This window comes from Nipponia nippon, unplaced genomic scaffold (assembly GCF_047370975.1).
Source record: "Nipponia nippon isolate SJK-2023a ecotype South Korea unplaced genomic scaffold, ASM4737097v1 scaffold_6, whole genome shotgun sequence".
NCBI lineage: Eukaryota > Metazoa > Chordata > Aves > Pelecaniformes > Threskiornithidae > Nipponia > Nipponia nippon.
Genome location: NW_028262380.1, coordinates 41854672 through 41880868, shown reverse-complemented (window position 1 = coordinate 41880868; position 26197 = coordinate 41854672). Strand labels below are relative to the sequence as shown.

Below are 26197 nucleotides of genomic sequence, written 5' to 3'. Positions count from 1 at the left end.
GCATAACTGTATGTCTATCTTGCCATACCTAATTTCATCTGCCATTTTACGGTACAATTGCTCAGTTTTTTTTTTTTTTTTCCCTCCCTGAAAATGTTCACAGTTGACTCCTATTCTCACTGTCCTAAATAACCTTATATTGTGAAACTTCGTTCTTCACCTTCCTGGACAAGTTGAACAAAGCAGGTGCTAGTACAGATCCTGAAGTATTCTGTGCTGAAAGCTGCTCATTTTTTTTTCTGTTTTTTGACCTTAAATTCATCCTTGCAGAACCTTCCCTTTTAGTCTAGAGCTGGAAGAGGAACCTTCTTGAATACCTTAGAAATAGACAATAGTTCTTCCTTTTCCACACGCTACTTCATAATTGAGAGATCTGGACATTGTCTTTTCCTGATGAACCCCAACGAAAGCCTGTGTTGAAACCAATAGAGAAGAAGTATTTTCCTCTGTGAGCATGACTGCTGCCAGTGAAAAGTGTACAGAGTAAAACTAATGTAGATTTAGTTTGTCTTAAAATAACATCTTTTATTTCTGAGATATTCAGCCATTTGCAAAGCACATGGCAGTACAGCCTGTATATGGTTGCTTGCATTATCTTCCTTTTATAATTTTACTTAGGATTCCAGCCAGGAAGTAACAAATGGAGCCCATTTGCCCTTAGTCATTATATATCATAAAATATGCCAGAACGCTGACCAAAATGATATGTGTTCTACTTAATGTATTATATTTTGTGCTTAAAAGTAAAAAGATTTATTGATAAAATTATCTTGCCGGTTTTCCAAGTTGAATTCCTTCTCATTCATTCATTCACTCTGTTCTTTGTAGATTCTTAATATTTGCAGCTCAAAGAATGGACCCAGATTTTGCCCTCATTTTACACTGCGTTGAAACCAGTGTGTAATGGAATGATTCCAGCATGTGAAAAACACAAGTAATGTTATCTTCTTAGAAGCGGAATACCTGTGATTATATGGTACTCTCTTCAAGGATGGCTGGGGAAATATATTCTAAACATCACTAAGAAAATAAGTTCTTTGTTCTTGGTCAGATTTGAAGAGGGACAACTTTTTTGCGAGACTGATTTACAGTACTCTGAAAGCCATTATCTATATCCCACTGGAAATTACTTTTGATTATTATGTATATGTACGTTTTAATAAAAGCTGCCTTTTGAAATCAGCTCCTCCTTAGACCTAATCTAGGAATAAAACCATAATGCCGAGTTGTTGATATCTTAGTGTGTTGCTATGGAAGTGATATTAGCAATATTAGAAATCCAGTACTGTGGGCTGTGTAGCAGTAGAATGTGATAGAAACTGAAAGCGTGGATGTGGTAGAAGAAGCTTTCATTTCAACACGAATATCTTTGATTGTTTGGAAAACCATCACAGAAAAAAAAGGACAGTATATCAGAAGAAAGTAAGTATATTTAGATATTACAGTTTATCTTGATGAGGATGTCTAGAATGTAAGAGCATAAAGTTCTTAATTGTCAAACTATATGTTTTGAAAAAATAAATTTAAAGGTTAAAATCGCTGCACTTGAATTATTCTTATTAAGAAATAAGAAAGCAAGACTTTATTTTACTGTTTGCTGTTGTGGTCATAGGCTTATTTTTCTTTCATGTTTCCTTAATTTTTTTTTCTTTCTTTTCTTTTCATTTTGATTCTGCAATGGGAAACAGACCAAGCAGATGGTAGCAACCTAGTTCTGTTGCTTTATAGCTGTGATTATTTCCAGTGACAGTTAAGGATGCCTGGCTCTGTCTTGGGCCCTTGTATAGTAAGCCTGTTGATACTGAGTGATTATTGAATAGCTCTATAATATATATTTATGTGCAATTTAAGGTACAAAATGATCAGTTGACGTATGTTACAATGTGCTTAGATGCATGGAAAGACGAAAGACTGAAGAATGGATCAATAAAGTCATTACTAGATGGAAAATGCTATGAAAACATATCGGTGATGTACGATTAAACTAAAGAACAAAAATTATATACAATCACTGGTTCCAGCTTTTGACAGGAAACATGAGCCTTTAGGCATAAATGACTGTGAATGGCAAAACGCAGCTGCTGCCTTCATTTGAATAGCCTAAGGAAGACAGGAGAGCAATCAAAACATACCCCAGCAATAAGCAATCATTTCAGAGCCTTAGCTGACTTGAGCGATAGCAAGTTAGACCCCTGAAGAGTACTAGACAGGATCCTGTGATGTGGCGTTGCCAACCCCTTTGGAGGAGATAGTGTATAAAGGAATATTCATGAGAAAAGGGACGTTCCACAGGGAATTAAGCAGCTGCAGAACCCGCAGTCTCTGCATGAAGCATCACATACATTCCAGTTTCTGCAGCTGCCCTTCAGTCTCTGTTCAGCTGCTGAAACACCCATCTTTGCCTCCCTCTTTCTGATCTTGATGAACGCTCCCAACAGCAGCTCAGAACTCTTTGCATGTTCTGCAGCAATCGGATGCAGTGCTAGTAAAATCCATTCTCAAGCGCACTGTTTTACATTTACTGCTCCTTTTTTTCTTTTTTATTTTATTTTGCTAGGAACTTAAAAAGTGAGAACATACCAGTTGCCCTAAAAATATGCTGGAGCTGTAGAGCTGTGCACAGCAACTATCACAAATAAATTTCTGTTGTGAGTACAATTTAAGTACAACAGTGGTTCAGGGGGAAAAAGATTCCAGAGGAGGTGCAAACCAGGGATGTCATATCCTCACAGCCTAGTGCAGTGCCATTTTTTAAGAGCCCTGGATGTAATAATAGCACAGGTCTAGAAACAATAGGACTGCATTAACAACACACTGTCCCAGCTAAAATCCCTTTTTTTTTCTCCTTCTGGTTTTGAGGCAGACTTGATCAGCAAGAGGTTGAAGGTTTGTATCATGCTGCCCAGTGTATTTTGCAGACATGGCCTGCAGCTATCTTTACTCTTACTAACATCAAATAAAGCATTTATGGGGAGGTGAGAACAGGTAAAAGAGTGTAAAATATAAAAATAAATTATCTACATCATCAGAGGAGCATATTTTGTTGTCCAGATTTTCCTGCTTTACATAGTTCCATTTCTCTTCATTCACCATTCTCTCTTTTATTGCATTCAATAATTGCCAGAAACAAATGAAATCCAAAAATTCTGTGGAGAAAAACAAGTTAAGCACCCCCAGCTGTTCACAGCAGCATGAGCTGCAGCTCCATTAATTCCAATATGTATGTGCACAGGCCTCAAGCACAGCCTTGCTCTAGCAACTGCTAGGAATGCAGAATTATTGCTTCTAATAAATCATTGTAAGCCAATCGGAGCTCTGGATACCCTGGTGTTTTGACACATGCTGTATTTGTGAGAATGGCATTTCCAAATACTAAAAAACTATGGGACAACTTCATTTTGTTATTGTCTTTGTTATAACTTACTTCTGACTTATGTCAACTTAACATTATTCTTAAAAAAAAAAAAAAGGGAAAAAAGAAGAAGAAACGATTTGGTTGCTAGTGTAAAGAAAAAGAATTTAAGTTGCTCATACAAACATAGTGCCATTGTGTAGCTTTGCTTACGCAAGGAAGAATTTAACTCAAGAGCAGTATTAACTCATGAAAGTTTAAACCATGCCTGTGTCACCATTCAGATGTTTGTTGTTGCCTGCAAATGAGTTCTCTATGAAGGTGAAACAAACAAAAAAAACCAAAACAGTATAGCCAAAATTGCTAAACTGACACCAAAGGTATCGTTAAGTATTTGTGTTGCCCAACGAGAATAAATAAATAATTATCTCCAAGTCTTCTTGAAAGGTACGGTCATCAGTCGTACGGCACCAATTTTTTTTCCTTAACGGATCATTTCATAATGACTAATGGAGTGTTCTGCTTAAAATTTCTTGAAATAATATGGCCAATAGCAAGTAAGTAATATGTCATACTCGGCGATCATAAGTAAGAAGCTTTTCAGATGCATCCAGAGCCTTATATAAATGTAGGAAATACACAAATTCTAATTGGTTTGAATTCACTTAAGCTGGATTGAAGTCTGGTTTATAAAATAAGCCTCGTTTGTAATTAAGTAAATGTCCTTGCAATCTTTTGCGCTATTTATCTATGTCAATTTAAACAACACCTTAATCAATTCTTTGACTGGAAGGTGTGAAGGTATGAAAAGGTTGTTTTGTTTGGTTTGGTTTTAAAAGAAAGCTAAAAACATACTTCTGTTTCCCTTATTCCACTCTGCTATCTGTCAGTATCTAAGTTAAAATAGCTCCAGTTCCGTTAGCTGCAGTGAGAAAAATTCAGCTAGTGTTTGCAAGTGGCTTTCAAATTGATAGAGGTATTTAGTGGCATGTTTTCACTGCACAATTAACTGGACACTTTACTTGAGTTGTAACTCACCCCAACTGCACCATCCATGCAAAGGAGCTAGGTTTTAGTGTGCTCACTTATTTAAATGGGAATACAACCAAGTGTCTAAACACTGCCTTCCAGCTAAAACTCACTGGTGAGGATATGGATAATGTCAATAAGCAGTGGATAGTCATCCAGTGTTAGGAGAGGTGTCAAACTTGGCTGTCAATCACCTGTATACACTGCGTGGTGAGAAGCCAAAGTGTATCATGCAAGTCAGCATAATGAAATGTTGGAGCTTACTGGTCTGCAAGGTCCAGTAATAAAGTGAGGCTGGGAGACAGTGAACACAGTGTTGTTTTGGGACTAAATAAACCTGCCTGTGTGGGGTTATTACTAAAGAGCATTCCAAACCCTGTTTATAATTTAAAACCTTACAAAACTCTCCATATATAAGATCTGAGTTTTGCTCAGTGTATGGACAATTTCTATACAGAAGAATTCACCTTGTTAGCATTTACCTGAAGATATAAGCAAATGTGCCCTGCCAAATTTACAGGTAACATATGTAAATTGGGAAGAAATACAAAATAATGCTGGAGAAACGTGATCACTAGTATCTCTTAATAAAGAAAAATTTTGAGTAAAATATCAAAACAGTTGAGTGAATTGAAGTCAGTGATAGAAATGCTTTTGGAATTTGAATGTATGTGAAAAAAATGTATATGCTTTCAAGTGAAGGTAAAGCACATTCCTGCTTATATGATATCTTATTTTATGAATGGTGTACCTTAGACTGTAAATGTTATGTGTTAAAGGAAAACTATCAAAATTGGAACTATAGAATAACAGCACTAAGATCAGGAAGTAGTAATTATGCAGTTTATTTGACAGCTCATTGTTTTATAGAGAGAGCCAGAGTAGGTATCTACCGATTAACCAAATGCTTTGGGGATAATTGGTCTGAAAAAGAAAGCAAGCTTGAAAGAACATGGAAATTATCTGCATCAGTTCCATTAAGTGTATACATGGTGCTAAACTTCCAGAAAAGGTATTGTGGGGGAGATAACCTATGGATATTTAACAAGAATCTTTATTGGAACACATAAATTAGAAAGAAAATTTTCCTTGTATATCTGTCTAAATGTTCATGCAGGAAAAAGCAAGTGCGTGTTTACGGTGTATGTTTTAAGTACAATTTTAAAAAAAAAAAAAACAACCCCTTTCTTTCCACCATAACTTGATCTTTATTTCTTTACTGGCTGTAGACTAGCTAGAAAAAGACCAAAGGAGAGATCTACAGAAATAACTTTGCATACCCACATGATGTAATGCATGCATAATAGAAGTGTGAAAATTAGCATGTTTCTTCATTGGATGAAAAAGATTTAGGAAATATCTAATTTATGGCTCCAAAGTGTTTATAACATTTGTTTCTGTAACATCAGTCCTTTGAACCCTGGATAGAAAGAAATCATCCAAGCAACAGATCTCTGCCTCACTTGCTCTTAATCTAAACTAGTTTACACTGTGGAAAAATCACAGAATAAATCTGGGCGTGGTGCAGATGAAATGTAGTGAAATAAATCTCTGTGCAATGGATGCAGTTGTCAGGGCAACCACACTGTGGAATTGCTCTGATGAGAATCAGAGTAGTTTAGTTTAACCTGTGTTACTAATTTTTTCTCTTAATTCCTTTACAGTCACTGGTTTATTTCTCAAACTGAGCAGTGTTGGCAACCAACAATCCAAGGGGAAAAAAAAAAGAACAAGCCAGTGTTAATTCAAAAACATTGTAGCTAGAAGTTAGTGCCCAACACTGTGAATCCGGAGACTGACGCAAAATTTATCTCCTCTCAGTTTAATGTGAGCTTTATTGTAGTTTGAGATTAATCTTGAATTCAGTGGCAGTTCTACAGCTGACTACATATGACCTTGATTCGACTTCAGTGAACTCATGAAATTCCCTATCTGTAAACTGGATGTCATATTTCTGCTTAAAATGGATGCTGTGAGACTTAATTGGTATTTTTTGCTTATAAGGAGCATGAGGGTCTTGTAACAACAAAGGCTATAAACAGGTAAAGCAGATAAAATCTTCATGAGTGTTGCAAGGGAGAAATCACAGGCCAAATTGTTTAGTTAAATTTTGGATATGCGCTAAACTGCAAATCATGCCTTGCCAGAATTATTTTGATAGTCTTAGAAATATTTGTTCCTGAAGAATGATAGTGAAAATATATGGAATTTTCTTCTGTGCTGGCATTAGAAAGCGTTCTTTATCTTGGTAAGGTTTTATTTGAATATTGTAAGAAGGCTGGAGGAGAATATATTTCTCCTGCGGATTGTTAAATGCTGGTACTGCCCTAATGTCCCGTAATAGGATTATTGTTGTTGTTAATATTATTATTATTATTATTAGTTTAGCTCTGATGAATTTCCTTATACTTTTGATTGTACTTTAATAAATGAAAGAATCTTTCATTTAAATTATTGCTTATATAGTTGTGACCTCAATTTTTATATATTTTTATACACATGCAATGGGTACATCCATTTGATTTAAACTATCTAAAAATTGCTCAGAACATTAAATTTGTTGATTGCTGGCACAATGTTTAAATGAAAACATTTTTTTTATAAAATTGAAAAGGTCAAGTTTATTCATCATATCCTAGGTTAACAGATACTGAGTTTGAGTTAGCATGAAAATGTTGATCTCTATTTGCATACCATTTTAACAGTTTAAGGAAAAGTTAGTCTACTATTGAATTTTCTCATGTGAATCAGACTACATGACCACAGTGCTTTGAAAATACTTCATTGATCCAAAACAAAGTTCCACTTTAAATTTCCATGTGTTTTATAATACATTCAGTCTACAAAACCAAAATGTTTTATAATAGCTGTACTGAATCATATTTGGATTTTAGTCTTAGTATTGGCCAGATAAGTATGGCCTCAAGATACTGATCTACATTGACTTTTATCCCATGACTCCAGAGCACAGCTTCCTCATCCATTTGTCTTACCGTGAAATTCCTTTTTGTTACCCTCCTTTCTTCTAGTAATACTGATAAACTCAGTCACAAATGTCTATGTATTTCTCCGTTCCCCAGTATACCGGTATGTGAGATGTACATCAAATAGCAAGCAAGATATTGTGGGATGTATGTTGTGTCATACACCTCCTAATTGGTTGTCGTTACTGCATGTCTATCATACATGCTCCACTCATTACACTGTTTGGGCTCTCTGCACCACACAGTTGACCATGTCTCCATTCCAGGCACAAACTACCTCCTTTCTTCAACACGTGCTCTTTTTCTGATAGGCTGCTTCATGTTAACCTTGGCTGATGTAGCATCATTGAGACGATGACTGCCTGTCATTGTCCTGCTGGGAAGGATGTTTCCTGGGCTGAAATGCTGTGTGCAGATATGTGATGCATCTGTACAAAAATGATAGCCTGGCATCTTCCTTCTCCCTCCCTCCTTGATTCCCACACTACAGCAGATTTTATGAACTCCCCTTTGATAGCAGCTGTGGTCTTCAGGAACCCAAAGCCAAATATGGGAACAATTATGTATATGATTGGGTTTTTTGCCTTTTTTTTTTTAACCTTTAAAGTGTTCTGTGCTTTTAGGAAATTGAACAATGCACAGGCTTAAATGCTCTTATAACAAAGCAGCATCAAGGTCATAATTTCCATGTTAAGGGTGATATTTTTATATTAATTTAAACTTTTTACATTCAATACCAAAGTTACAAAGGGGGGGGGGTGTCTATTTAAAGACATGCTTCTCCCTTTTTTCCTCCACCAGCAGCATCTGTTAGTAGGCTTATGCTAGGACCAATGAATTGTGTGCCCATCAATTCAAGCTGGATTTCTATTAAAGCTATTTAATTCTGAGTAGATGGAATTCTTTTCATTTTTGTTGAATATTTCAGTAGTTAGTTGGTGGCACATTTTTTCTGGTTTAAGTTGTGATTTCTTCTCTGCTACCTAACATACTCCTACGGACAGTGTAATTTACTGCATTAATATAAGTAAAGTTTTAACTGATTTTGAAGCTGATTGATATTTTCTAGTTATAGGAATCTCTTTAGGTGAGCTGTTAAATACTACACTGTTACCATGGGTTCAGTTAGAATAGTGTACTAGTTAAATGTTGTAGAGTATGACGATTTCTACCAGTATTTCCTATTCTCTCTATATATCTTTCAAACTTGTAACTTTTTCAAATCAAGTAGAAGTTGTTTTTTGTCATGAACAGATGTCTTTTTATCAATCTAGAGGAAAATATGAAGCTATTTAGGTTAATTTGTGGGGGTTTGACCTTGGCTTAAGTAGGAGACTCATATTCATTATACTTAGGAAAGGTAATAAATTGATTGGAAGGCTTAGACTGTATCATTTATCTTACACCACGACTTTAACAGTTAGGCTATGATTCTAATAAAAAAATGTGACTTTGGATTTTAAATCTATTTTTATCACCCAGAACATCTCATCTGTCAATATTTGATTAGAGGTCCTCACTGCTTGAGACAGCTTTTCTCTGTCTGACAGATAATCTGAAGCTCTGAGACCATCGATTGAAGCTTCATCTCTAAGGGGGGGGGGGGGGGAGGGGGAGAAGAGCTAGGAGATAATTTTTGATTACACTTCAACCTGTGACTTCTGCCTTGAGCCCAATAGAAAGGCTGAATCTTCCTGTCTTATCACTGCAAAGACAGACTACTCCAGTATTGATTTAGACAGAGAAGTTCAAATAAGTTCCAGCTTGATTATTTCTTCATAACATCTCATCTAAGTTTAAGGGAAACTATCCTATTTTTTTCTTTTCAGCCTCACGTTTTCTCCTTTTAATTTTCAGTGCAGTAGAATATAAGTCACCAGCCTAACACAGGCATTTGATATGCCTGTATTTGATAGTAAGTAGCACAAGCGTATTTTCCCCACGTAGAAATTTTGAGTGCTGAAAATCGGGGATTTATTTAGATATGTACCATAAATACAGGAGTAGATTTCTACCTTTAGTTATCCAAGTAATTTTTTTATCTAAATGCATAGCTTACATGTATTGCTTACTCTTCCTAGAAGGATAACTTGTGAGTTCTTCCTTCTACTGACATATTTGGATCCTGGATAAGGTAAATTCAGAACCTAATAGGCAGAAATGTATTAGCTGACTATACAAAAGCTATTGTGCATATTTTAGATTTTTATATCCATATCTACTGTGTTGAAATTTGACAGTATTCTAGGTTTGAAGTTAGATTTTATGTCAGACAGAGAAGTGTTGGTGAAAAGCTAAAAGGAAGGTGAAACTTCGCTGTGCCTGGGAATATTTAGCATATACATAGAAAGAGCCAAGCTTTTTTTCTGGTGTCAGAATGAAAAGGTATTAATGTTAGCCAAAATAATCAGCGATGGGAGGGGGTACCTGAGATTGCAAGACATTTAAAGGTGTATGGTCACACTTATTCAACCCAAACATACTTGAAAATAAGAAATGCAACCACTAAAAATTTGCCAGAAGATTTTTACAAAGAACTCAGCTCTGTTGACATTCACATTAACAGCTAAGAATTTGAATATAACATGTAGATAGCTGGAAGCCAACATGGGACTCAAAGGGGATGTTCTTGAATTTAGCTGTAAGGTTAGAACAGGGATAGGGACCCTTAGTAATAGGTGTCCAAACAAATGTACATCAGAGATATTCACAATTATTGGATAATTCACATCTAATTAAGCTCTCCTTTGTATTTCTGAGCTAATGACCTGATTAATTTTGACTTGCAACTTTGTCAATTAATTATTTTCCTTTTATACATCCGTTTTTGAAGGAAATTCACAGTATGAGCACAGAGTAGTGGTTTGCACACATCACAGAAATAGTATCATCTGCCTTGACTGGAGTGTTTCTTAATCATTCTTGTGAAATGCAACATTTTATCTAATTCAAGTAATCTGAGATTTCATTGCTGATTTAAGTTTAGATTAATCTGCTCTGTCAAAAGCCTTGGAAAAGAATTAATAGCTTAGATTTGTCGGAGCTCAAAGCAATGAGCAGGAATGATCCTGCTCAGATTCGTGCAGGTCCAAAAGCTGCCAGCTGAAAAGTAGCTGGTAACTTTACAGTTAAGTCAGTAATGTTGAGTCATGAAATAACATTTAATGGCAGTCTATATTTTCCAGCTCCCTGAAGAAAAGGATCTTGGGTATCATGACAGCAATTATGAGTACAGCAGCAAGAGGAGGTAAAAGAAACAGGAGAAACAAAATGAAGGGAACCTGTCTTTCTCTTGAATAGAAGGAAAGCTGTTTATAGTGACAGATATGCACAAAAATTTCTCTGTGCCTAGATTTAAAAGATGAGCAGAATTACTACAGAGGAAAAAAATATATTTAATTCACTTTCATTACTGCAGGAATGAAAATGTCATTTTAAGTGACATATTGAATCTGCTGCATATTTAATTTCTAACAACCATAACAATAAACAATATTAGTTAACAAAGTGACAAAGTTAACAAAATTCCCATATTTGCATCAGTCAGTCATACTACATTAAAATATGGATGAATAAGCAGCAGTTAAATAAAGATCAAAGATCTTCCAGCTATTATGCTCTGGAGAGCAGGCAGAAGAATAGAAGTCAGTTCTCTTTCTATATACTAGAAAATCCTGTCCTAGAGGAGAAAGTTGGATTGGGATATTTTTTTATGTCTTTTCATATGTTCATTGATGTGTCATACATCAGTTGTGAACTTCAGGAAGGAAATAACATCTAGTTTGCTAATCATTCAATCCACCTTCACATTATAAAAATGCCCAGGGCATTTTTTTTTGTTTGCTTTTCCTGAAGAGATTCAAAAGCTTGAAATGGGATTGGATTCAACAGATGAACTTGTGAATTTCTTTTTGCTTTTCTCTACTTCCTTTTGTGTTATATCAGCCTCTTCCAACCCCAGAATTTCCAATGTCTTTCCTTGCTTTTCTATGGCAAATATCTCTGCTTTATTTGTTTCAAAAATATTTATTTTCAGAACGCCTTGCAAGATGAGAAGGTGACATACTGTCATATACTGTCGTACATGGAGATTAAGGTCAAAATACCATTCCGTTTGGTTGACAAACTGAGCTATGCATGACCTGCTTTCCAGATTATTTAGCATTACAAATAGCTCAATGGTACAGTAGTTTAAAGCAAAGCTCCTGCTGACTTCTGTTGCATACTATTCAGTATGTCTGCGTATGAGGACCATAGGTCAGTAATCAGGTGATCACTAATTATGTGTCCATATTTAATGGCCATCCATGAAAAGTCTATTTTAAACGGCTTGTTCATTAGTACATAGGAATTCAGTAGCTAAGGAAAGAATATGATTTAGTTACATGGGTTTTCATTCAGCTGCTTTAATTCTGAGACTGTTTTTGTGGCGGTGTTATAATCCCAGGTCTATTCTAGGGAAGCTGAGATTGGGCAAGGAAGGAAGAAGGAAGAACTGAGACTGAGGAGACAGGCTCCTATTATCAGTGTTAATAAACAGACTTGGATTTTACACGGCCCTCAGATGCTGCCAGGAAAATACCTGGTGGTCTCAGTTTGAAGCATTCTTAGTATAAATGAAATTTATCAGTTACAATAAAGCTGTCTTTTCTAAGCACATGAAGACTTTTAAAAGCAGATAATTTGGGCAGACTTCCACAGGCATGGGTAGCTCATGCTTCCTATGAGAACATTCCCTGCTATATTTTAGCTGCCTGCTTTGAAAGCACAGAATTTCTATAGCTTTCCAATTAATAGTTGATGAGAATCAATCATCAATGATAATTTCTTTTGATATTAGGGAATAACACAATGTCCCTAAACTGTTTTTTATAATCAAGACAAAACAGCTTAAAGTAATCTTGCACGGAAAATTTCAGCCTTAATGATTCAATTTTATCAGAATTATAGCTAATTAAAACCATTACCTTAAAAAAAAAAAAATACTAGGAAACACCAAAAAAGTTCTAATATTCAATGACAGAAGTTAAAAGAGGAGTTTTCTATATCTCTCCTCTTTCAGCAAGATACACTGTGCTCTGCAACCTCTGAAGTGAAATGAAAACCTGTCACTGGTTGTAAATGGGCTTTGAAGAAAGCCCATAATGAAGCCACAAAATAATTTTTACAAAATTTTTCATCTGAACAGACATTTTTCATTCTCTATAGGATACAGTTAGAAAGAGCTTTGCTGAAATGACATCTGTAATTGTTTCTTTTTATTCCAAAGCACCTTGTCCACCAGTTCAGTTCTTCAATGTAGTTTTTGCACCTTGTCCACCAGTTCAGTTCTTCAATGTAGTTTTTATAATACTGTTAAGGCAATAGGCCAGTCAAGTTTCTTTATACCTGTCTCAGCACATGGGTTGTTGGAGGCCCCATCTCACAAATTTTAATCTCTTTTATCTATTTATTTGGAACTTCGAACATTCAATTAAGTTCTCCGCTGTTCCTTTGAGTGAAGATGTGTATATGTGCATATATATATATATATGAATACTTGTTTCGGTGTATATGCACACACATACATATATGTACATGGTGCACAAACACACATATATAGATATACGCCAAACTGAACCAAAATGTTTCTGGGTTTGATTTCTGTGTTCAAGAAAAGAGCTGTCACTATGCAGTAGCTGCTTGTAGCTAACCAGATAGGAAAACTCTTAACTTCATTATTCTTGTGTGCAAAGATACATTGACAGAAAGCTGTGAGGCCTTTGTATCACCAAATAAAATGTAAAGAAGTATGTCAATTGTATGACAGACTGATAGGACGCAAACCGTTTAAGGAAATGTCTATCAGGTATGCTTATAGATTTAGCTTCCAGGAAGAAGATGCAGCTAGGAATGTAGTACTTTGATGTTATATTAGACCAGCTTTTAAGAAATCGTATTCTGATGCTGTTATGCTTTTGAAAGACTCTTTCCTAATCTGATGGGGGTTTTTTCATATCTTGATAAATAAATCCCTTAGAACTTTACAGAGAAGTGCAAAGCTTCCTTATTTTTCCTTTTTAATCATGTTCTAAAATTTAATAAGGATTATATCTTTTAATAAATCGTCAAAAAATTTCAAGAAAATGTATTATTCATTATTAAATTCTACCATGTATCATTATCTACTTAATACTGTTTTTCTTTTGCACAGTAAATAACCACAGAGACTAGTAAGACTCCTGAAGCTTTAAATCTCTGCATTGCTCATAGTGCTGTCATCTTTTGCTATTTGTAGGAAAATGCCAAGGTGTTTCCCCAAGCTCAAAGGCTTCTTTTCTTACTTGCCTAAAATTAAATAGTAGGAATTTACAAGACATCTCCTTTTCTGTGTATGAGAACCAACTTTTTTGGCAAGCTCAGAAGCTTGGACCTTTCTAGAAATACCTTGCTATGCTTATTTAAAGTAAAGCTCTAAAGTACAATTAAGGGTCCTCAGGACTTGCCCTGGACAACCAAAAACTAGAAAATATGAAATTATATTGAACATGAAGGAGCTGAAATATGGGTACAGAAACAAAGCGAACATCTATAGAGCTTCCTTTTTACTACTTTATGTTCATTTAAAATGAGAAATAATTATCTCCTCATCTTTTAAAACTGATGAAACCATAAATGTCTTGTATTATATTGATGCACAGGAGATTCTGGTCTCTTGAGCAAGCACACTCATTCTCTTTTTTTGTTTGCATGTTTGAATGGCTGACAGAATGTGAGTAAATGGTAAAGAAAGTAAATCAGGCCAGCTGGGCTTTGGTCATTCCCCATTCCTTGCTGTATATAGACTGTATTTTCCAGGGGTTCAAGTTCAGTTTCCACATCCATGAACGAGAATCTTATTTCAGACTCCTCATGAAGAAGTAGTCTTAATGTGTTACTTCAAAAGGAGAAACTTGTGTTGAAATAGATTACCATGTAGATTATACTCTAGGTGCATGTATATCACGTCAGTCTTATTTGAATGTTCAGGTGTAGGAACAGCTTTCTGCTGAATCTAGTACTGAACTTAGTGTCACCATGAGTAATCATGCATCTCATGAGAGAACTGGTTATTTCAATGGAAATATAAATGGAAGCTGTTTGGAAAATGCAGTGTTAATTCTTTCATTTTGTTTAAAGGAAAAGCATCTTTCTGACATACTGATCCAATTTAATGCCACTAGTTGGTTATTAGGAGCTCTCTATTTTTACATCTTAATAGTTAGTAACCAAATGGAGTATGTGAATTTCATATTATAAAAAAAAAAAATCTGTAAAAGCATACATTGAAAAGTACCCAGAAAAAACAATTGTTTAGTCAGAAACACTCCTAAACCTCCAAAACATGTTAATGGTTTTACAAGTAAATGGCTTTATAGTTTCACATACAAAAGAAATTTGTTTTTTTTCTGGTAATTTTAATCAATTTTTTTTAATATCTGCTGAAGCTCACTCTAAGTTTGACCAAGTTTTCTTTACAGTATGTAGTTGTCAGCTAAAAACAAATAATGTTTTCTTTTAATATGGTTGGTTTTAATTCCTATCTCTAAAAATCTTCTTTTTAGTTTGGATATTTGACCTTTAGGATGGCATTTTCCTTTCATTCTGTAACAGGTTTAAGACCAGGCAATGCATTCCAAATAAAATCAATGAATTACAGAAAGAGATACATGATTAGACTGCTCAAGAAATATTTGTATTTGATTCTGAGGTTTGTAGATAAATATTCTGCAAGTTTGGAGAAATGAATATATCTTTATTAAATACTATTTTTGTGCCAGTGAGATGGAAATCATTCCATAAAAATTTTATTGCATACATCAGTCCTTAGTTGCTATTATAGAAAATGTTAAGTTCCTATTCTCTGAACTGCTTTAAAGACAGTGTGAGCAGCACCTTTTTCAATACATGCCGGTGCAAATTCAAGAAATCAATGGTAACATTTTTGCATTTGAAAGTAACACAGCTGCGGTTCTGATGTTGTGGTTGAAAGATGACAAAAGGTGTACAGTAGGGCTAGATCAATGACTAGTATTTTTTATTCATGAGCTTCATTGTTTTCTTTGCTCTGGCTAATCCACTCAGTGTCATTCTTGACTCCTCTCTATTTTCTTTTGCAGCTCAGTAAGCCTTCTTTCCATTTTATCATCAAATTCCATCCTTTCCTCCTTTCTGTTCACATCCTTGTGGACAATTTGTCCCTTCCTCCTGTGTATCTAAAATTTGAATACTTGATATGTCGTCTTCTCCCACACTTGTCTCTTTCTGTTCAGTTCTGGGTTTTTTGCCTTCATATCTCTTGCAGAATCAAATTCAAGCCCTTTGCCACGTTTTTTAATAAAAGGTCTTGGCTCACATGTCTAAACTAATAACTGCCTCTTGTCCTTTATCTTTTCTCACTTCACATTACTGGTTTGTTTTTCATTGTTACTCTTCTTGCTTCCTGTGACGTGAATAGTCATTCTATTATATCCTTTTATTACAAAGTCTTTCTAAAAATACTTGCTCTGAGGAAACGTCTTACTCCTTTTGTTTCCAAAACTTCCAGTTCTTACATTTCTGCAGCAAAGGTCTCAGAAAGCGTGTAGAAGATAGTATTTCTTATTAGCAGTGATATTGATGCTAAAATGAAGAGTAAGTGATGTGACACTAGACTGACTGAATTAGTAACATGGGTTCAGATTCTCTGACCCTGTTTTAGTTGTTTTCCCTGACCTGCTACATTAGTTTTACAGTCTCAGCTGTTTTAGATGTAATGATTTACAAAACATAGAACATCAGTTGCCAAAAATATGACAAAGAGAAATAACTAATGTCCATTTTTAGTAGGGAGGCTTGCTTTTTCTTTTTTTCCTTTTACTTTACTCTTTCAGGCATGAATTATTCTATAGCATATTAAATGAATATGCTGTTAGTCTCTAGATTTTCATCAATAATGAAGACTAAGAGTAAAAAGCCCTGATCTGAAGCAAAGCCTAAATGATCCTTCCTACCAAAAGAGATATTAAAGGAAACAGGAGAAATCTAATAAATGAAATCGCTGCCGTCTTCACCCTTGAAATGGCTAGTCTTAGATATGGTGTGCTCTGCAAAACGTCAGTATTCATGCCAGAGTAAACTGAATTAATAGTGCTGAAAAATGAATTATTTCAGAGCACAGATTTTGGGGTTTTCTACTGCAGTCTTTTTAAAAGAGAAAATGAAAATTCATGAACTTTCTGCTATGAATTATTTTCTTTTTTATAGTATTTAACTTTACTAGGCCATCATTGTGCATGTCATTTCTGATGGATAAAATATTCCTGCAGCAGCTGTACAACAATATAATTAAACATGCTTCCTACTTTTGATGGATAAATTACTGGAAACATTTATATGGTGGAACAACTGCATTACCCATCATTTTTTTTGTCTGTTATATTGCACCAGAGAGCCTCATTCTTCTATACATACTATAATATAAAATTGTGGGGAGGGAAATTACAATCAAGATGAAATAGCTGATAGGAGTCTTTTTAGTGTTGACAATGGAGGTTTCTTGGGGAGTGGTGGTAAAGCATTGTTTAGGAAGTAAAAGGTCTGTTTTCAGTTTGCTTGAAAGGAAGTTAATCTATTAAACATCAAATTTGCAAATGTGATTTTAGAGTGCGCCAAAATTTGAGGTTTTCCTTTCTCAGGGAATTGTAAATATTGCTGTTAGTTTTAACCTTGAAAACTCAATTATAAAAGTCTATTGTTGAACAAACACCGAAACTTCCAGTTGAAACATTTGTGTGGGTTTGCTTCACATTTAACCTGCATTCTTTAAGAATTTTACTCCACCGTTCTCTATGGGATCACCCAGTCCCAGCTAGTCTTTATCTTCTTTCATGCTCCGTGAAGATCTGACTTATATGAAGCCCAGCAATACTTCAGTAAGTGAGGAGACTCTGTGACCAGATCGGACATCTTACCAACCTAAACCTTAGAGGCAAACAGGGAACATGAAACACCTGGGATGCATTTCTTAAGAGACATCCCAATAGCTCAAAGGAATGCACGTAGTAATATCCTGTGATTGATATATGCAGTGCAGATCCCTAGCCTTTGAACTTGGTGGATTTACACTGGGGTGGGTTTGTATTTTTTTTTTTTTTATTTACACCTTTTTTCCTCACTTAGATGTCAAATTGCTCTTTTGAGAGAACTAAAGCTACCCTGCTCATTTTCCATTAGGAATACCTCAGGAAGACTAGTAGGAAGGAAGAAGAGACAGCCACACCGTCAGAGTTATCAGGTAACACTGCAAGTTGTATAGTGTATAGCTGGGGATAATTCCTACTTCTGTATTACAATATGCAGCTGCTAGTAGTTATAACTGTTTTGGTGTGCTGCAGATCAAACCTAGAGCCACTGTGGTATTACACAATTAACACAGAATGCATCGGTTAGGGATTTAGCATTTGCTGTCAAAAGGAAACTAAACTGTAGTAACAGTCTTTTGGAAAGGAGTGATCTGAATTATATTTGCAATAGCTTATGGTACCTGAGTGAGGAAAGGATTTATCTTCCAGCTCTATAAATAATTAGTATTACCATTTCAGCTGTTAGACCATTTAATTTAGCAAAAAGCTTGCATGTTCTTTTTCACTGTTGTTTGTCCTTATTTCCCTTCTCTTCTTGGATGGTCAACTCTAAACATAAGTCTGTCTGAGTCCTGTCCTGAAACTCCTAACCTACAGCTTTCCAGATACAGAAATATCAACCACAAGGACAAGACAGTTCTTTGAAGACTGGCATCAGTGTGACTAGGTGGAAGAAAACTTGACTTTTTCTCTTTTGTGTAAGACAAATTCTGCTTGCCACAGGCCTGTCAGTATTCCACAGTCAGATTTCAAGCTCCATTAAAAAATTGTTTCAGCTAACACTGGAAATTCCTTTAGAAGGAAACTTTTTCTCTCCATTGAAAATATATTTCTAAGCTGTGTGTGCAAAGTACGTACAGCATTCCCATAGTCCCCAAAGCATTTAAAGCAGTACAGGCCATTTGAACTAACTGGAGATTTTAATTATTATTATTTTGAGTCTTTTATGATAATAAAAAATCCTTCCTTTGAGATGGTTAGCAGTGAAACAAATGTATCTTACTGGAGTCTTGGCTTGGCACCGTGCATTTATAGGTGATACAAACAGCATGCACTATAGGAGAAAAGGAACAAAGGTGACAGACAGAAGGGAGTACAAGGGAAATTAATAGGAGGATTTTCTGAGATCAATTCCTGCATTAGTAGCTGGAGCATCAGCTCTGGAACCCAATAAAGTCCACAGGACAGATATCATTGTTTTAAGTGAGTTTCAAATATTATTTCAATTTCTTCTTTAGGTTTATACAAGTCTCCTCTTATTAGCTCACAGAAGTGTATTCCCAAAACTAAAATGAATTTTGAGATGTTCAAAACTCATCCATGATGTTTATTCACGATAAATATGCCTAAGACTGTTCTACATTGGCAGAAATATCTATGTTCTACTAGCAAAATGTTCAAGCAAATGAAGAGATGCTATCTTTTCTGGGAATTTCCAGGAACAAGCTGGAAACTTAGATCCTGAAATGTTACAGAGGGCTTTCCTCCTACAGATCAGCTAGTCTGTGCAATGGACACACTCTGCCATCTAAATATCTTCCACTGAACTTGTGATAACCTGAAGAGCATTTCTGATGCTTTATTCAGTGTAAAAATGATAGATGTGTTTTGTTGTTCCTTCTACCTCTCTTTATATAATCTAGGCAAAAGTATGGCATAGTATGGCTCTAGATATGCTCTGTCTATACTAAAACTAAAGACATAAAGCTGCATGTAAAGGAGATTGTTTACATATCTTCATGATATAAGCGTAAATAAAGAGAGACTAATCAGAGCTAATATGCAATCGAACAGTGAACAAATAGTTGGAAGATACACAATTTTGAAGACAGTGCATCAGAACCATCGAGATGTATGCAAGAAGATGTGCCTGTATACTCTACTGCTGTCTTCCAAAGCACTGTATTTATAAATTCCATAAATTAAGGAATTTTAATCATTGATGGTGTAACCTTGAGTAAAACAATCACTGTGCTTTGAAGCCAAAGCATGACCAGTATGAATGATAGTGTACATGCAGAATAAGATTTAATGTACTTTGAGTTGAACAAATTTATTCAAGTGTCTGTTTTCTTATGTGACTGTGCCCGAAAGAGAAATACCACCTGCAGGTCCAAATAAGAAAACTGAGCACTTTAATACTGTTGAAGGGTCATGTTGCATATTATTTTTCATGTACACTAGTGAAATTTAAATATTATTCAGAGAAGTGGTAATTAGGAATTCATGCCATTAGTGAGAAAACCTGGCCATATGTTATTGAAAGGTGCTAGTATATGGTTTCACTCTCCAAAGTATCTTCAAGTATACATTTTTACAACCCTCAGTGTCTGTAGGTACTCTTATTCTCTCTGCCTCAAAGGCAGGTTGATAATTTTTGTTGCTTGGTGGTGTATCTAAATGGATGAGTAGAAAAACTTTACCAAATCTTCAGCCTATATAAAAAGAGTTACTTCCATTGCTAAAGACAATGATTAGTGGCAAGAGTGAGAAAGTTACACTTTACCTGCCTGAATTGCCTGAATATTTGTTTAAACCAGAAACACTGTCCAACAATTGAAGTATTTTGATTTAGTGATAAATATTTTTCTGCCAACTACTTATTTTTATAGTCAAATCACTTCACTGATTGTGCGATTAAAAATTATGAAAATATTTTTTTAAAATATCGTGACTATTTTTACTTTTATTTGTCTATTTTCTCAAAAGCTGATTTCTGATTTTTTTCATGTAAAAGTGTGAGCCTATGAATGAAAAATTTTGGAAGGTTATTGGTGATGTCAAGGGTTGAATGGCAGAAATTACATTACCTCTACTCTGGTTGTCACTATTTTGCCTGATATCATCGTAAAAAAAAATATATGAAAGATATTTTGGTCATTAGTTCCTGAATCTATAAATGGTAAGCTGTCTGTATGTTTCTGAGATCTTGATTTTATAGGATTAGCACATTAAATTTAATGCTAAGTAGGACTCCAGGACTTATATTGTCAACCGGTCAATTTACGCTTCACCTTAAAATTTAGTCTTTATTTAAATACTATGTAAACATTCACAGTGTAGAATGACCACAGTAAAAGATTTTTTTTTCATTAAAAATGCAGCTCAGCAGCTTTGTGATAAATGGTGACATTATGTATATGCCAATCCCTTCTGGAAAATTGGAGCGATTCTAGACTTTGCCAAGAATTTAACATGCCACCCTAAATGTTTAATCAGGGATGCTGTGACATTCAATGCTCCTTGTATAAATGTGTCAGTCTAATTTTTATTAAACCTCTTCAAAATGAAACAGAATCTGCTCTGGAAAAAAAAATAATCATGACTGAACCAAACTAATGCTATTAATATGTTTCTCAATGGATATGATATAAATAATCTAAAATTAACTATGTTCCTCACTTCACTGAGCACAAACTTCCCTAGTAAAAGTTTTGAATTGGAATAGAACTCAGAGGAGTGCTGTGTCAAATTAATGATCATGAAGCCAGGCTCACAGAGCATTAGTAGTCAGCTTCTGCCTTGGGTGAGACCAGGGAATAGATGCCATTCAGTCATCTGAAGAAAATTTCTATGATAAAATCTGTCCTTCAAAAAACCCAGAAGAACCTAACGGGACTTTCCTGTGACTTCTTCATCAGTTGATTCTATTCTGGCCATGGAAAAAACATACTGGATTTCAGATAAGGGCCAGAGAAGCCAACTAAAAAGAATCATTATTAACCTGTTGGTGCTGATGCTGCAGATTAAAAGGGCTATACAAGGTAGTAGTTCTAATCCTGAAAAGCTTTGCTTATATATAGAATCTCTTCATTTTTATATATAGCCTGACTTTGTTTAGTGAGACTAGCTGCATAATTTAGGAGAATTGAGCAGATTTAGGTTTATGTGTATGAGTTAAACTTCACAACATGGAAAGTATTTTTATATGAATATTTCTAGTTCATAATGATGCTTTTACTGGTGTTTTTTCAGATTGTTTCTTATATACCTTTTACCTGCTATTTATCCATCCTCTGGTGTTAAAAGAAAAAGTAATTAGGTCCTATTCTGTCATCAACAAGAGACAAATGTTTTACTAATGCCAGCTCACCCAGAATTTAATTCCCAGTGCCATGAGAAAGTAGTGGGCCCCATTGTAGTTTCCATATTGTTGTTTATTTGTACTGGCATAGGACACTGAAGCATAGGGGGGTACTCTATAATAAACACAGAACAGAAAAAAGCTCCATAGAACGGACAAGGTAGAGATGTATGCACAGAGGAAGTGGAAGGCCGGGAGATAGTGCTGGTCAGCATAACAAGCAGTGGTTTTGGTGTGTATGCTCTAAATCTTCTGAAGTTTTACAGAAAGCTTGACACTAAAGAATAAAAAGATATTTTGCATATTTAAATATGAAAATATTAAAGGAAGAGAGGAACAGTTCTCTGTTTTCAAACAGGCAAAGCTGGCAGCCAAGTTGAAAGGAGGATGGAGATTTTCTTGCAGCTGTTTTGCTCCCAATGCTTACAATAAGAAGTGGTACCCTATTCATTTTTTGACAAAATAATGAGGTAAGATTCTAATACCTTGACCAGCTCTGGATTGTAAAGCTCTTACTTAATCAATACAAAATTGCAGAATTGCTGTATTTGCCAGCATTCCTGCCTACCTGGGAAGTGGGTACAGGCAGAACCCCCAGAATCCTTTCCAGTTGCTGAATGATTATGTGTCTAGTGGCAGCAAATATTGTTGTTCTATATTTTCCTTGGTGTAATGTTGTGTCCCAGGATATGTACTACATTCTACCCAGACTTGATATCCACCTGTGCTGTTGGGTGTGAATAAAAGGTAAGACCCAGGATTATATTCCAAAGTACTGATTATGCTTAAAAAGAGGCATCAGGTGCTCTGGAGTTTTCATGGCTCCTGTATATCCAACGTTCTTTTGGGAAAGTTGGTGCTTAGCTTTTACTACTGTGATTCTATGGTTTAAGGTAAAGAAAACCCCTATTTCATTCCCTATAGTCATGGTTCAGCAAGAATTACCTGATAAACATATGATCAGAAATGTATTGTTTGTAAATATAATATATACAGTATAGTTTTGCAGTGTAATTGTCAAATAAAATATAATGGAATAGCCAGATTTGTAGGAACACAAAAGGTTTCTATCATTACAGAGCACAAATTTCTATAGGAAGGAGGATTTGGGGGTTTTAAGAGACAGAAAAAAACTGTTTATAGCTTAGCCTGTATAAGGTCTAGTAAGATACCAACTTTCTTGCCTGGTAGATGGATCTTTAATTTTATGTACTCGGCCATCATTCTTGTTATGTACCCAGCCATCATTCTTGTATCATCAGGAAGTAGTTGGTATATCCAGCAACCTAATGAAATGCTGGATTAACCCAAAGAAAAAGCAATTAAAGATGGAAAAAATAATCTAATGTTTCTTACAGTTTTAAGGCTCCTTTTGTCGTGTGGCTGAAGCCATAAATTTAGTCACAAATGCATTCTCTTTCCCTGTGCTTGAGAGATTTCTAGAAATTACACTATGGCAGTTCTAGAAAATAGCAGTCTGCCTATTTGTTCGTCCATCCTCTAAAATTTCCTGCCTCCCAGTTACTCTGGCATATGGTTAAATCATGACCTTCAGTCTAACTCATGATTAGATGAAGGATGAAGAGGCTTTAATGTAGTTGCTGAGGGCATTATACTGTTAAGGGTTGTTGAGACCATTGAAAGAAAGTATTGTTCATCAAGATACTTCTTTTTCCCCTTTCAGCACTTTTAATTTTCTGTTTCTCTGTGTTTATGTGTAAATGTCATAATTCTGGGACTTACAAGTATTTCCAGGCAAAACTGAAGAGGCAGTCATATGAGTCATTTGGTCTCTTTGGGGAACAGTGGAGAAGTTGGACTATGGGCAAAATAGTATTGATTTAGTATCCAATGCTATCTTGTTTACTCCACTTGAAATATTTAGGTTGCATTAACAGTAATGCTCCATTTGGGCATTGCTTGGCCTTTGATGACCAGTTAGGAAGAGGAGAAAAAAAATGCAGGCTGACATGAAACCATCTGTTCACTGTCTGAAGGCAGCTACCTCCCAGGCCTTTTAACACAGAGAGGAAAGAAATCTGGATACAAAAATATTCCCACTAAAAATGTGAGGAACAACAGGCCTACAAGGGGGTTTCTGAAAAAAACACCAATGAGAAATCAGATGGAAATATACAGAGATGTTTGATATTAAAACTCCCCGATTTAATCAGTATGTTTAGCAACTCAGGAAAAGTAGCACTTATATTTTATGTATTATAGAAGAGAAGGAACAGCAGGAGCATAAAATACAGAAATGACTGGGAAAAATGATCTTTTACTGTAGTGCACAAAGTAATGTTTGTATTCTAGGATGAAACAGCAAACAACTGGAGAGCACTTTTAATCATACTGAAGACTGTATGATGGTATACCAAGGCCACAATGTTCCCCAGTTACTGCAGCAGTGTGGTAAAGTCATACTGGCTATTCATATGCCAGCAGTAAAAGGAGGAAAACTTGCCTTGGTCTTGCAGAGGCAAATCGTCCATAACCTTAATGTGGGGAAAAAGAAAAAGAGATGACAAAAGCTATGGGGTCTTCAAAGTTGCCTAAGGTGCCCTTTATGGCAGAATGATTCCTAGCCTCAGAGTAAAATAACTATTACTTGATCTATGTATCACAGGAAGTACTTCATTCTGTAATCTTATGGGGCATTGTTTAGTTCATAATTTGTTTTTGAAATGTTTTATTTTACAGCATACCCATCACAGTAACTGCCATAACTTTAATGATGTTTTAATATCATGAGATCTCATTATAACAGTCTGCTTATTCAGTTTTTGCTGATAAGTGAAATAAGAATGCCAGCTGTTCTGGTTGAATTACTGGGTCCATGGATTACTAAAAAGAAAATTAATATAGTCATTATTCCTTTTTTTTCTATTGAGTAGCATTTAGAGGCTCCAGTCAGGATTAGAGCCTCATTATAATAGATGCTGTATAAATATTAAAGATGGCCTTACATGGTAAATACAACATACTGTTATTGTTTAGTTTAATGTTGAAACAAGCTGAGTTTTGTTTACAGTTTCAGGAAGAGAGGTCATGTTTGAATAATGTTGTTCATATTTAACTAATACAATTAATTCAGTCATCCAAAACCTGTGTAAAGACTAACAAAAAGTATATCTTATATCTGAGATTACACTGAAAACTGTCTAAAACCTACTTCACTGATATTGTACTGACAGACTAAATATTGTGCTACATGGTGTACTATGGGGGTGGGGAAATGGAAATAAAACAAATTGTTTTCCATCACAAAACAACAGTGAATACAGTAGCGCTATTTTATTTACAGCATAGGTGTTTATTTAATCAATTTATTGGTAGCAACCTAGAGAAAATTGAACCAAGTTGAAAAAATACAACATTTCATCACATGCTGGAAAAAAAGAATGTGTACAGATATGTTGCAATTTATTGAAATTTACTGCACTTTAAGATATATTGCATACTGCACGAAAGATAATTTATCTTTATATCTTATGTTATTATCGTATGTGTCAAATAGAATTTTAGTTTATCATATTTTTAAAAAATATAGGCTCGTTTCAGGTAAGCAGTCATCACTGTATATGTATGTTTGTCAGATTTATTTTGAAGTCTTAACCATCACCTCACCTTGATTTTTCTTAGAGTGATAGAAAGAAATGACCATCTTTCTCACTGTTTAAAAGAGCAAACTCATCAGCAAACAGGTAAGATCTCTAAAAATGATCGTAGCATTAGCTCAGCTGGGGCATGACATACACAAAAAAGGGTGCAGAGCATTTCTGATGTGATGTTCTAGTAAACACTTGGAATGAGCCTGTTCTTGGGATCAGGAACCTTCTCATTTAAAGCAGGTGCTACAAAAGCATTATTAGTAATTTAGCACATGGCCTTTGGACTTCTTGCGATGACTGTCAGTAAGCCTCGCATTGGGCAGCAAGCACTATTGGTCTGTATTTTCTATCTGATGCTGCTGGTAGGTTCCTAAGAAGATAAAAGAAGAATAAAAACCCCTACTGTTACATAGCCTGGAAAGAATAGTGTATGTATAGACTTCTATCAAGCTGACATCATTATATACAGCTTCTAATGGTGTATATTCCATAGGTGAAAACATAGTGGTTTTCTGAATTTTGTAATAAGCAAGCACTTGAAGCTCAGCACACAACAAATTATCTTAATTAGTTTATGCAATCAAGTATGAAATACTGCTGTCCATTGGGAGTTCATAGCAGTAGTTCATAGTGTCAGCAGAGGTGAACAGACGAGAAAACATGGAAACGGTATGGAACATTTTGTGCGTCAGGCGCATGGTCTGCTGACTTCAGTGTTCAATGCTACTGGCAGCCCTTTGGTTCATAGATGTTCACCTCCCTGCCTCTGTGGATCAGGCAAAAGAGTAGCCACATTATTTGGTTATATCTGGATGCAAATGTATACGTAGCCAAGACATAATCTTCCTGCTAATATATGCTGACACCACACACGCTGAATTTTGCAAGTGTTAGAATAGGCCTATTTAGTTTTTCATTTTATGACAGAGATGATTATTTTTTTCAGGTTAGTAAAATTACTTTTCCAGTACTAGGTATCCATAAGAAGCCTCTAA

General features: G+C 35.2%; 1 long non-coding RNA gene across 1 annotated transcript in view; it reads left to right on the top strand.

The window, feature by feature from the left end:
* Positions 1–1262: 1262 nt before the first annotated feature.
* Positions 1263–26197, top strand: part of LOC148051427 (uncharacterized) — a 36160-nt gene continuing 11225 nt past the window's right edge. Inside the window, exons 1-4 of the long non-coding RNA XR_015699879.1 lie at positions 1263–1422; positions 17599–17659; positions 21950–22061; positions 25234–25295. This is a non-coding gene — a long non-coding RNA (uncharacterized LOC148051427). The remainder of the gene's footprint in view (positions 1423–17598; positions 17660–21949; positions 22062–25233; positions 25296–26197) is intronic.